Raw genomic sequence first — 14,847 nt, 5'->3', positions numbered from 1 at the left:
TGCAAAGGGTATATTCGGAACTCATAACTGATGAGTAGAATGATCTCTTGTTGTAGAGGATGAGCTTTTTTGCAAGTATTAATAAATGTTAAAATACCTGGTAGAACATATTCAAGGTTCGCAGCTAAACGTCACACTACGCACGACATGACTGGTTCTTGGAAACAGCACTTCCTGCATTCCATTTGATCGTTTACAAATTAAAGTTAAACTCAAAAACCAGTGGCATAATGTTACCATTAACTAAGAAAAACATTTTTGAAGAAAAGGTCAGATATTTTGTGAACTGATTTGTGCAATCATATGAAATAAAATGAATTGGTTTAGAGCATCATTTAAAAGCGCGTGAATTTCTCTAATCTATTTTATTTATCACTTTTAGACAAATCATTTCACATATCATTTTACCGACTTCTTTCAACTTCGTTTTCAACTTTCGTCCAGAAAGCGTAAGCGTTATTTTATTGACACATCATCTGCGAATGAAACCATTTTTACAGTTAAATATCACACCTGTACGCAAAACTACAAGGCCTCGAAAAGATAAACTTCTTACCATCTCATTTGTCTCTCTAGCGTCCTCTGTTCTCTAAATGCACTGATTTTAGTACTTGATTCGAAGGAAAACCTTTAACAATTAAATGTTATACCACTGTAACTTTTGTGTGCAAAATGTATGAACTTCTTGACACTCCATTTACACAGCCAGCGGCAACTGATCGTGAAATATTACAATTTTACCTCAACTCAATAATTATGTTTTCCTCAAATACCTTAATTACCTTTAAGCAAACCAACCTATTTTTCCAAAATCAGATCTCACGCTGATAAATTTGACACCTCATTTGTTGATTTGTCATTCTTCTTTTGACTACGAAAATTCGGACAAGGACACATTGTATAATTTATAGAGAGTCTTGATTTCGCTCCGAACAAACATTTGAGCGAAAAAATCTTCGCTGAAAGACTCTTTATTACCTATCTCTTGCGGTATCTTCAGTGAAGATATGCTAGAACGTCCTTAGCAGTTAGTTGTCTGCATACACGTAAGAGGTGAGGATACTCATCGATAATGATCGTGCGACGATGTTGGTACAGGGAGCAATTGGAGATATGATTATTACAATCACTCTACAATATTATTTAGGGGGTAATATGATACTAGATTGTTCAGGGAAGATGCAGGGAAAAAATTCGAAAAAATCGAATTTTCTTTTATTGTGTAATTTACGAGATTGATTCTTTGAGAAAAACATCGCAAAGTTTCATAATCGAATTCTAGATAGAAATACTCTTTAAAAAAGTTTGTTCGAGGGTCTGCGCCTGCCATGCCCTCTTTTTCTATGCCAGGATCCACAACTTCTCTACGCTAGAAATTTTTGTGAGTTAATTTTTCGTGCACAAAATCTGCAAATAAGTATAGAAGGCCGTGAGAAAGGTTCTTCGCTTATGCCTTTGCTTACTACATGGGTTACAGAAGATGGAAAGTCACTGTAAGATACTATCAGACTGATAGGCAAGGAAATTCGCATGTAACAGATACATTATGGAAAAGCTATCAGTGATAACTTACGTAGTGTGGGCAATATTTTTTCGCAAGCTTTCCCCAGATGATAATCCTCAATATTCCCTTTGTGACATATCGTGATGCAAATAGCTTCAGGACGAAGCCAGTGGAAAGTCATACACCCACAAACATGGTTTGTCACTTGCTGATTTAGATGTTATGAAAGCAACTTTCAGCTACCTAGCCAATCCTGAACTGCTTAAAAAATGTGTACGTGGGAAAACACAGATACAAATGAGAGCTTTGTCCACCGATGTTTATGAGTTTCTTCAGTGTGAATGAAGCTGGATGGAAGCCCAGTCTCTGAAGGCATTAAATCCTACCTACATTAGATGGCCATCGCATGCAGATATCTCCATAACAACTGAGGACACAAATAACGTTTTTGGGTAACGCCTACACGTTATATGGATCCATTAACAGAAAGCTCTGACACAAGTCTGAGCAGCCGAGAGGAGCCCACAGAACTGCACTGGACTGTTCTTTCTCCTTCACCCCACAGGCAGTATCTCACACCTTCCGACATCCATCTGTTTGGCCCAATGCAGGAAATTCCCTTCAGTCAAGAGAAATAATTACTAAATGACAGCGATTAGTAGGCCCAACGCTTAAGTAAGAAATATTTACTTTTCTTGGAACCAACATCTTTGTAACGCAGCGATGTATGAACTTTGTTACTAATTTCGCAAGGATAACGCCGTTAGAATATTTCAAAAGGACATGTACGATTATGAAAAATCTCTCTTGCTACTTCGCTCTCTCGTTTTCTCGTGCTCTTCCTCTCTTGCCATTAGGTCTTGGACGCGATTACGTTTTTTTCGGTGTGCTGTACGAATAAAAGGGAGTCTCATTCACGTGTGTAGAACGACTGTTCATTAAAGCATAAAAAATAAGTTACGCATTTGGATTACGTCATTTGAAGATCTTCGTTAATTTTTTGGTAAAAATATTGATTTCATTTGTTAAAAGTGAAGAAATCAAATACAGAAGTCTTACGTTTGGATCACGATTCTTTTAAAAACCATTTTGTGTGTAACAACTATTAGCATATCCATTCATTAGAACTTGCAGTCATTTACTTTTCTCGAAATCCGCTAATTTTCATGAGTGCAGTTATAACGAAAGTAAACTTCATTTCTTTTCACTGTCAGTAAAATACCATATAAATTGTTTCCGAACTAAACAACAGGCTGTAGCTATGTTGCAGTTTCAAAAGTAAACGAAAGTTAACGGTATGACTATGATTCTTGTGTATTACGAAAGTGAGATTAAAGAAAAGAGTATCAGACCCCTGTTTTCTTACAATATTGCCGTCAAAGATAAAGTTTTCAGAATAATTTTACGCCAGAAATCATGTTCTTGAATATGAGATAGGGTGAACAACATGACCGGCATTTGCTTCCATGACCGGCATTCTCCCGCATAATAGTGATTTTCATTTTACTCACTTTAAGGCAATAATAGTAAAATAATTTCGATTAAGGCCACCTGCATCTGCTACTAAAGCTTGCAAAGATGGAAAATCTACAACCTCAGCGGAAAAAGAAAAAGCAATCCCTTTCAGCACTCTCCAGGGAGGAGTTAAAAAGGGAGTGGCGGAGTCCCCTAAAATCGGTCGCAAACCAATGTTCACCGTTCAGTGGCAGAAACCAGTGGCAGAATATGTCAAGAAGTTAGTAAATGTCCTCTGTGTGCTGGCCTAAGGTGTCGCCAGCACACCATTTGGCGCTGGATCGAGTGCGCCTATCACGTGACAGGCCAGACACACACACACACAAACAACACGCCGCCAACAACCTTTCGACAGCATGTACACTGAAGGGCCAAAGAAACTGGTACACCTGCCTAATATCGTGTAGGTCCCACATGAGCACGTAGAAGTGCGGCAACATGACGTGGCATGGACCGACTAATGTCTGAAGTAGTGATGGAGGCAACTGTCACCATCAACCATGGAGGTCTGTCCATAAATCCGCAAGAATATGAGGAGGGTGAGATGTCTTTCGAAGGGCACGTTGCAAGGCATCCCAGATATGCTCAATAATGTTCATTTCTGGCGAGTTTGGTGGCCAGCGGAAGTGTCCAAAGTCAGGAGAGTGTTCTTGGAGCCACTCTGTAACAATTATGGACGTGTGGGGTGTAGCATTGTCCTGCTGGAATTGCCCACGTTCGTCGGAATGCACGATGGACATGAATGGATGCAGCTGTTCAGACAGGACGCTTGCGTATGTGTCACCTGTCAGTCGTATCTGGATGTATGAGGGGTCCCATATCACACCAACTGCACACGTCCCACACCATTACAGAGTCTCCACCAGCTTGAACAGTCGCCCGCTCACATGCAGGGTCCATGGACTCTTGAGTTTCTCTCCATACCCGTACATGTCCATCCACTCTATACAATTTGAAGCGAAACCCGTCCGACTAGTCAACATGCTTCCAGTCATCAGCAGTCCATTGTCGGTCTTAACGAGCCCAGGAGAGGCAAAAATCTTTGTGTCGTGCAGTCATCAAAGGTACACGAGTGGGCCTACGGCTCCGAAAGCCGATACAGATGATGTTTCATTGAATGGACTGCACGCTGACACTTTTTGATGGCCTAACATTGAAATCTGAAGCCGTTTGCCGAAGGGTTGCAGTTCTGTCACGTTGAGCGATTATTTTCAGTTGTCGTTGGTCCCGTTCTTGCAGGATATTTTTCCGGCCGCAGCGAATTGAAGATTTGATGTTTTACCTGATTCCTGATATTCACGGGACACTCTTGAAATGGTCGTATGCCTACTTCATTGCTACCTCTGAGATGCTGTGTTCCATCGTACATGCATTGACTACACTCCTGGAAATTGAAATAAGAACACCGTGAATTCATTGTCCCAGGAAGGGGAAACTTTATTGACACATTCCTGGGGTCAGATACATCACATGATCACACTGACAGAACCACAGGCACATAGACACAGGCAACAGAGCATGCACAATGTCGGCACTAGTACAGTGTATATCCACCTTTCGCAGCAATGCAGGCTGCTATTCTCCCATGGAGACGATCGTAGAGATGCTGGATGTAGTCCTGTGGAACGGCTTGCCATGCCATTTCCACCTGGCGCCTCAGTTGGACCAGCGTTCGTGCTGGACGTGCAGACCGCGTGAGACGACGCTTCATCCAGTCCCAAACATGCTCAATGGGGGACAGATCCGGAGATCTTGCTGGCCAGGGTAGTTGACTTACACCTTCTAGAGCACGTTGGGTGGCACGGGATACATGCGGACGTGCATTGTCCTGTTGGAACAGCAAGTTCCCTTGCCGATCTAGGAATGGTAGAACGATGGGTTCGATGACGGTTTGGATGTACCGTGCACTATTCAGTGTCCCCTCGACGATCACCAGTGGTGTACGGCCAGTGTAGGAGATCGCTCCCCACACCATGATGCCGGGTGTTGGCCCTGTGTGCCTCGGTCGTATGCAGTCCTGATTGTGGCGCTCACCTGCACGGCGCCAAACACGCATACGACCATCATTGGCACCAAGGCAGAAGCGACTCTCATCGCTGAAGACGACACGTCTCCATTCGTCCCTCCATTCACGCCTGTCGCGACACCACTGGAGGCGGGCTGCACGATGTTCGGGCGTGAGCGGAAGACGGCCTAACGGTGTGCGGGACCGTAGCCCAGCTTCATGGAGACGGTTGCGAATGGTCCTCGCCGATACCTCAGGAGCAACAGTGTCCCTAATTTGCTGGGAAGTGGCGGTGCGGTCCCCTACGGCACTGCGTAGGATCCTACGGTCTTGGCGTGCATCCGTGCGTCGCTGCGGTCCGGTCCCAGGTCGACGGGCACGTGCACCTTCCGCCGACCACTGGCGACAACATCGATGTACTGTGGAGACCTCACGCCCCACGTGTTGAGCAATTCGGCGGTACGTCCACCCGGCCTCCCGCATGCCCACTATACGCCCTCGCTCAAAGTCCGTCAACTGCACATACGGTTCACGTCCACGCTGTCGCGGCATGCTACCAGTGTTAAAGACTGCGATGGAGCTCCGTATGCCACGGCAAACTGGCTGACACTGACGGCGGCGGTGCACAAATGCTGCGCAGCTAGCGCCATTCGACGGCCTACACCGCGGTTCCTGGTGTGTCCGCTGTGCCGTGCGTGTGATCATTGCTTGTACAGCCCTCTCGCAGTGTCCGGAGCAAGTATGGTGGGTCTGACACACCGGTGTCAATGTGTTCTTCTTTCCATTTCCAGGAGTGTATAACACCACGTTTAAGCTCACGTAAGTCTTGATAACCTGCAACTGCGGCAGCAGTAACCGACCTAATAACAGCGCAGGACCTATTTGTCTTATATAGGCGTTGCCGACCGCAGTGCCGTATTCTGCCTGATTACATATCTCTGTATTTGAATACGCATGTGTATGCATGTGTATAGCAGTTTCTTTCGCACTTCAGTATACTTAGGCCGCCTGCGCTGACCGGAGAGCCTTAGTCAATTACACAGTTTGGCGTCTGTCAGTTCAGTCAGAGAGTGGGTTTAGTTCGTCACTGGATACCACGGTATAAGGCGATCAGATTAGTGACTATAGCGCGAGTAGTTTACCCCAATCAGAATTGTACTTTACTAGCAGTGTGAGACTAAAGTTTGTAATAGCAAGATTACCGATATTTACGTTACATCTGCAACAGGACTATTACTGATGGGCTTGTACCACAAAAAATGGACTGTATTCAAGTTAAGTAAATGTTTCCAGTTCATGTAAATAAATAACCATATTAATCCACGCATGCAATTGTGCCGTAGAAAGATAATTCCCGTCATCCATGACAACATCGTCTCCCTTGCTTCCTTGCGCCAGGAGACACTATAGTGCCGAACGAGGACAATTCAGTGGCTATCGAAGATAATCAACTTGGCCGAAGATTTTGCTTGCATCTCTTGTGTTTTACCTTACAGGGCTGATTATTTGTGTAAATCATGAAGTCCCCGCCCCCCTCCACACCCTGACCCCGCGCTTCAATCGCAGATGGCCAATGCGGTAGATCTAACGCAAGTTTCAGAAGCAGCAAATCGCTACCTTACTGACGATGGTACAACTACTACTGGCTGCACAAGCTGCGTCGGGCGCACAACCACAATCGACCAACCAACCAGGGCAAGAAGTGCCACCGACGAGTATAAGAACGTTTCTTCTATTTAAGGAAATACAGGAAGAATGGATTGAACACTTGACTCAGCTCCAAGAACATTGTCATGTTATTGTCTTTAAGTTACTGTCGAATTACAATACTTCCTTTCTACTGCGTGGGTCTTCAGTGTTCACATTAATACAAAACTATTCCCAACAGCATCTTCCGATGAACTCGACTACGACCAAGTAATCGCTGCAATAACTCAATACTACAACTAGCAAGTCCAAGTAGCTGTAGCTAGATACCAGTTCTTTCGCTTGCAGAAAAAGCCAGTGGTATACAGAATTAACGGGTGTGTCTAGGAAGCGTAAATTTAAGTGTAGTTGTGACAACTTTTATACTGGTTTAATGATAGGTGATGTTTTAAAATTCAGTGTCCCAGATAGTAGATTACGGGAACAGCTCTTAAAGTATTCTGATCCAGCGCTTCCCCAAGTATTACAAATGTGAGAGCAATTTAATCCGGGTGCCATAGAGGCCGATAAATTTGTCCAGGCCCCGATTTGTCGGATCGACTCGCCCCTTGTTCGTGATCAAGCAGCGCCCTAAGCAGCCACAACAACGTGCACGTACACAGCCGGCCACGTAGACATGCAGACCGGCCTGCGAATTCAGTGTAGTTTTGCCCTAGATGTTTTGCTCGCCATAACAGACAGGATTGCCCACCCCGTAACGAAATGTCTTACGGGGAATAAAGGACCATGTCCTAGCAGTTTGTTTGCAACGGCACAAAACCGCCAATTTTGAATGCTCCCAGAAAAAGCAGGCTAGTGCACATGCAGTGTACTCTGTGTTTTCAAAAGCTATAACAGGTTCTGACAAAATTAATATTAGGGTTATGCCTCCTTCTCCCTAGTGCTGTGCAACGAAGCTCTAACAAACTGTTTGTCTCATTATAAATTCGTGGCCGACGTGTGAACTTTCAGTTAGAGACAGGTACCCCAGTAATTTCGCTTAACGGCGTTACGTACGCACTGTTAGGCTCACCACGCCTTTCTAAATCTGGCAAGTACCTCACTGCTTACAACGGACAGGAAATACCAGTGCGTGTAGTGTAGTTTGCCTGTCATTTACAAATCTCACACTAGGACAGTGAATGTCACTGTTCTGAAATCGAGAGACAGTGAGAACATATTCGGTTTAGATGCCTTTGATTTGTTTGCATCAAACGTCCAGGACAATGTGCTTTCGGTATCTGCTTTTGAACCAAAAGAATTCCTTGAAGAATTCCTTAAAGAATTTCCTGAAGTATTTTCAGAAGGAGTGGGAATAGCTAATAACTTTGTAGCGCATGTTACACTGAAAGACAATGCACACCCTAAGTTTTTCCGGGTAAGCCACCTTCCAGTTGCTTTAAGAGACAAGGTTGCCACTGAATTGAAAGAATTGCAAGATAATGGTGTAATTGCTCCCATTAAAGCCAGTCAATGGGCAAGTCCTCTCGTTTTGTTGCCTAAGCCTTTTGATTGTACTCGCATCTGTGTTGACTTCAAGTCTACAGTCATCCACAGACAGTAGTTGACACTTATCCGCTACCTCGCCCTGAGGAACTTATGGACAGATTTATTGCAGCACGATACTTTTCTACAATAGGTTTGCGTGATATCTACTTGCAAATTCCATTCGATGAAAGTGTCATCACTTCTGTCTCTATGCTGTTTGTTTTTGGAACACAACCTACGACCAGCTTAGAGACAGAAGTGATGACACTTTCTGCAGGACTTGACCATCATTTTTCAGGAAAATGCTCAAGCACTGTTACTGATTTGCTTGACTGATGGGGCTGCTAAGTGCTATACCATCTAATGCACTCTCCTGACTTAAGACCTCGTGGGTTCAACTCGATTTCTAAACTGAAGGAAACACTACACGGCATTAGCTTCAGAACAGCTACAAATTCGTCGAGCAATAGACCGCTCCGCTCGAAATATCGACACAGCCGGCACTGCTAAGAGTATCCTACGACTTCCACATCGCTGGCAGCGGGCTATACACAATGCTGCTGACTACTTTGAAGGTCAACAAAACGTTGAAACATGTGCCTGTTTTGTGCAAGCTGTAAACAAATAGTTGGCACTATTAAAGTTCCAAACCTCGCTTATTCACTTACATCACCTCTTGACGTATATAGACCGAAAATTTCTTGATGTCATCCATTTTGTAGTTGTCCATACGCAGTTTAGGTATGCAGGCTTTCTTTGAAGGGAGTTCTAAGTTTCTACAGTTTTTCTTAGACTAGAAGTGTCCGTCGTCGAGCAAGTAACATTCATGTTACAAGTACCACTGCGCAGATTTCCAACTGAAAAAGGCCATCTCAGGGAATTGTGGAATAGTGAGAACACTTTTCAGCTGTCTAGAAAAGACTTTACCATAAGGATCTTCGCCCAGCAGGTTATTTTATACCATGAAGTGACAAAACTCATAGGATACCTCCTAATATCGTGTCCGACCTCTTTTAGAACGGCGTAGTGTAGTAATTCAATGTCGTATTGACTCAGCAAGTCATTGGAAGACCATGCAAAATTAGCGAGCCATGATGCCTCTATAGCAGTCCATAGTTGCGAAAATTTTGCCGGTGTAGCATTTTTTGTACAAACTGACCTCTCGATTATGTCCATATATGTTCGATGGGATTCATGCGGGCGATGTGGGTTGCCAAAGCATTCGCTCTAATAGTCCAGAATCATCTTCAAACGAATCGTGAACAACTGTAACCAGGTAACAAGGCACATTGTCATGAGAACATAAAGTCAATAAATTATTTCAAATGGTCTCCAAGTAACCGAACGTAACCGTTCCCAATCAATGATCGGTTGAGCTGGACTAGAGGACCCAATCCATTCCATGTAGACACAGCCCAAACCATTATGGTGCCATCACCAACTTGCACAGCGTCTTCTGGACAACTTGGGGCTCTGTGCAACACTCGAACCCTATCAACAGCTCGTACCAAGCGAAATCGGGACCCATCTGACCAGGCCACGGTTATACAGTCGTCTAGGATCCAACTGTTACAGTCATGAGACCAGCAGAGCTGGTGCACGCGATATCGAGGTTTTAGGAAAGGCACTCGCGTCTATCGTCTGCTGCCATGGTCCATTAATGCCAAATTTCGCTGCACTGTCCTAACGTATAAGTTCGTAGTATGTTATTTCATGCAGTATTAATTTCCTGTTAGTACTACAATGCTACGGAAACACCGATGCTCGCCGTCGTTAAGTGAAGACCATGGACCAGTGCGTTCTCCATAGTAAGACGAAATGCCTGAAATGTCGTATTCTGGGAACGCTCTTGACACTGAGATCTCGGAATAGTGAACTCACATATGATGTCCGAAATGGAATGTCGCATTCGCCTAGCTCCACTTGCCAATCCTCGTTCAAAACCTGTTGCCTCGCGTCGTGCAGCCATAATCACGTAGAAAACATTTTCAAGTGTCTAACCTAAGTAAAAACGACAGCTGCGCCAATGTACGGTCAATTTATATCTTGTCATTCTCTGTATGTGTCCATATCGCTATACCATGACTTTTGCCACGTCAGTGTAGAGCTTAGGGCGCCAGGAGCCGTAGACGATTAAAAAATGCATCTTCATTTGAACAACAGAAAACTGTTTATTGTTTGTTGAGGAATGTCCTATGATTTCAAAAATTTCGCCCTCCGTATAGTTTCTTCCATCCTTACACCAACATCTGTCGGAATGGTCTCGTATCTGAATTAAACGGCAAATTGATGCCTTTTCCAAACCCGTGTTACCGTGCAAACAGGTTTACTGAGACTCTCAGAACAATTAACATCAAAAAAAGTTTTGTATCACCTAGGTTCCAAGATTTCCGGAACCTGTACAAGACATTGGAATAGAAATCAACATAAACATCATTTCCGCTCTTTTTATTGATCATGAAAACCACACATTGCATGTTGTACCACCATACTGCGAGATCTTCAGAGGTGGTGGTCCAGATTGCTGTACACACCGGTACCTCTAATACCGAGTAGAATGTCCTCTTGTATTGGCGCATGCCTGTATTCGTCGTGGCATACTATCCACAAGTTCATCAAGGTACTGTTGGTCCAGAGGGTCCCACTCCTCAACGGCGATTCAAAGTAGGTCCCTCAGAGTGACTGATGTGTCACGTCGTCCATAAACAGCCCTTTCCAATCGATCCCACGCATGTTCGATAGCGTTCATGTCGGGAGAACATTCTGGCCAGTCTAGTCGAGCGATGTCGTTATCCTGAAGGAAGTCAAGAGTTACCGTCCATGAAGACGAATGCCTCGCCAATATGCTGCCGATACCGTTGCACTGTCGGTTGGAGGATGGCATTCACGTATCGTACAGTCGTTACGGCGCCTTCCATGACCACCAGTGGCGCACGTCGGCCCCACATAATGCCCCCCCTTAAACAGCAGGGAACCTCCACCATCCTGCACTCGCTGGACACTGTGTCTAAGGCGTTCAGCCTGACTGGGTTGCCTGCAAACACGTCTCCTACACCTTGCTGCACCCGTTGGACAGTGTGTCTAAGGCGTTCAGCCTGACCCGGTTGCCTCCAAACACGTCTCTGGTTGAAGGCATATGCGACACCCATCGGTGAAGAGAACGTGATGCCAATCCTGAGCGGTCCGTTCGGCATGTTGTTGGTCCCATCTATGACGCGCTGCATTGTGTCGTGATTGCAAAGATGGATCTCGCCATGGGCGTCGGGATTGCAGTTGCGCATCATGCAGCCTATTGCCCACAGTTTGAGTCGTAACACGACGTTCTGCGGCTGCACATAAAGCATTATTCAACATGGTGGTGTTCCTGTCAGGGTTCCTCCGAGCCATAATCCGTAGGTAGCGGTCATCCACTTCAGTAGTAGCTCTTGGGCGGCCTGATCGAGGCACGTCATCTACAGTTCCAGTCTCTCTGTATCTCCTTCATGTCCGAGCAACATCGCTTTGGTTCGCTCCGAGACGCCTGGACACTTCACTTGTTGAGAGCCCTTCCTGGGACAAATTAACAATGCGGATGCGATCGAACCGCTGTAGGCATGGTTGAACTACAGACAACACGAGCCGTGTACCTCCTTCCTGGTGGAATGACTGGAACTGATCGGCCGCTGGAGCCCCTCCGTCTAATAGGCGTTGTTCATGAATGGTTGTTTACATATTTTGGCTGATTTAGTGACATCTCTGAGCAGTCAAAGGGACAATATCCAGAGTCAACGACTATTTTCAGGAGTTCTGGGAAAAGGGGTGGTGTAGAACTATTTTTCATGTGTGTAAATTCTGGACTAGTTGCCTCTCTTCAATGAGCTATTCAAAAGACACACTCGACTTGTTTGTTGTTTCAAGAATTTTTTACTTCGGGTAAAAATATATGATGTGCATTTTTTCTGAGCTAAAAATATTCATTCTTTCGAGTACAGATCCGCAGAACGTATCTTAAATATAAAATGTGAAATGCGTGTGGGCATCAATAGGTACTGTATTCCAACAGAGTAAATGTTCCCAATTAAAGGAAACATAAACGAGCTTTCTATTGAAAGACGTACGTCAGCATTCTTGAAGAGGTATGTAATTCGCGAGTTAAATGCCGGAAGCATGTCGCTTACTTAAAATCAAAAAAGAAAAAGAAGAAAAAACGACAGCATTAAGCCCAGCTTCTCCTTATTCTGCCAGTTCTTTTTTCTTTTAGGAATGAAAAACTTGAAAATTGCCTCCAATAGCTCGCCTCCATTCATTTCACTACAATGTCGTGGCCTTCATTTTCAGTCCTGGCGCTCAAATATATTGCCGCAAATATTGTGGGCAACCGAGACCGACAGTATTCTTGTACGTGTAACTGCAGTTTGTGTGGGCGTACGACTAGTGTTTTGTCGCCAACGCGCAGTTTCTACGACTTGTGTAAATGTATCTTTCCCAAGCTGGGGAATTTAAGTTTCAGTCCTCTACAGTTCCGTCCTCTACAATTCCTTGATGAGCTCTCGTTCCCATAAAATTTAAGACCTGCGGTGTATTAGCTGCAACCGTATAAAATTTCTGTATCACTCTCACGCAAACTTTTAAGCTGTCTGAATTACGTCGTATCTTGGAGGTGCTTCTGTGACGTCATTCACAGCATGATATCAAAGCAGATCCATTGCACTAAACTCGTTAATTATATATGAAAGTGGACGAATTGCTAATAAATTTACGCAGGCACGTGTCTCACAGTCGGAAGATATCACAGGTATAGCAGTTCTGTCGACCATAATTTTCATTATGATTTATGTTCCACAAAGTTTCTGTTCACACGCTCTTTCCAGACCGTAAGCGTGTCCATATATCAAACTAAAAGTCGATGTGAAAGTTACGAAATTATGTATTAGACGGGGATGTCGTTCATCACACCCGTAAGAAGTTGCTTTCGTTTTTCTTAATGTTTCAGTGCAAGCCTCTCTCTCTCACGGCAGGTGAAAATTACCATAATAAAACCGCAGTCTCCTAAGCACGACGCTATTAAATATATTGCGGACATGTGGGATTTCTAGCCCCATTTTTAATTGGGTCGATTACACCGTTATTAATGGGACCAAAGTATGTTATGCTACGCGGGAACCTTGAACAAACCGATGTAATTTCTGTTATACACCACGGATTTTTCATAATACCATCGTTGCATCTTACTTAGAACATCGTACCGTTTGGTTATAATTAAAATGCAGCTACTAACAGGGGTCTAGTGTGCGCTGTAATTATCGTATGGCGTATGGGTTAACGTGGAATAGGTTTACGCTGGAAAAAATTAGTTAAAATTTTAGCCACCAAGTGAATATTTGGCGTTGTGGATGCAAGAAGGATGTAGAGAAATGTTTCCATCCGCAATGGATTAGGACCGGGACAAGGACAGAACAGTTCAAACAAGTGAGGAAGGCACAATGTTAATTTTATTAATAACGGTCACTTACACAAGTTGTTCAATATGGGAACCAGAAACGTCGACGATATGCTGTACTGTTCCAGATTTTCACCTGGTGGCCAAAACTGCTTTTCAGCATACATAGGCTCCGCATTAGTGCATTGACATACCTACGAAGATTCACTGCCTTACGATAATAACGGCCCAAATTGGACCTCCGTGGGTAGCTGCGCTTTAATTATAACAACCTGATACTATCTGTGGTCTCAAAACTTTTCACAGTCTTTGTTCTGATCATCAGTGCTCAAATTACTCTGATTCTGTAGCCTTAAGCACTCATATCTACCACTGCACCAGTGATTATCTCAACTGCAGTTTTCCGTTACGACCGTAGTCGTAATATGTTCTCAATAATTTTCTTCGTTTCTTTGTGGCCTTTGTTAGAACTTTTTCTCGTTGACTCGTTGCAGAACCTCTTCGTCCTTATTAACCTCCGATTGTCTCCTGCAACGCCATGTTTCAAAGCTTTCTGACTGTTTCTTTTCTATTCTTTCCATATTTTACTGTTGTGGACGTAACTGCATTCAATACACAGGAAGTGTGAATAAAAACGCCTGAAGTCATAATTTTTTGTTACGTTATTGAGTCACACAACACATTTCATGCCCTGTGCGTCCATCGTCAGGTGCAAATCGTTTTAATACATTATTTACTTCTGTTACTGGTTGAGGTGATGCGAAATGTATCTTCCTATTGTGAGGAGGTTAGATAATAAGATTCGTAAAGTCGCTGATTAAATAACGGGAGATATGATGAAATACTTGCCGAAAGAACGAGAAACAAATTTTTAACGTTTTAATGTCGGCAGGCATTGATTTGTCCATTCTGTAACTGCCCATCGCGTCACTCAAGGAGCACTCTTGTTTGTATACTTCAACATATAACACGAACATAGTTTAATATGGATGAGGAAAGCAGAAGCTTATTATATAGTGACAGATGCTAGAGTTTAAAAAATGGTAAGCATGAGGAAATAAATTAAAAATATTGAAATCTGTTCATTTAACATGGATTCTGGCGCAGTGAATCCACAGAGGCATATTCCCAGCTCTAACAGATCTGTTGCTTTACCGTTACCTTGATTACGTAGCACTATCAAATTGTTTTCAACCCTGTACAATATGTACTTATTTTTCAGCACATGCT

This window comes from Schistocerca americana, chromosome 8 (assembly GCF_021461395.2).
Source record: "Schistocerca americana isolate TAMUIC-IGC-003095 chromosome 8, iqSchAmer2.1, whole genome shotgun sequence".
Lineage (NCBI taxonomy): Eukaryota > Metazoa > Arthropoda > Insecta > Orthoptera > Acrididae > Schistocerca > Schistocerca americana.
Note: the sequence above shows the minus strand (reverse complement) of the source record.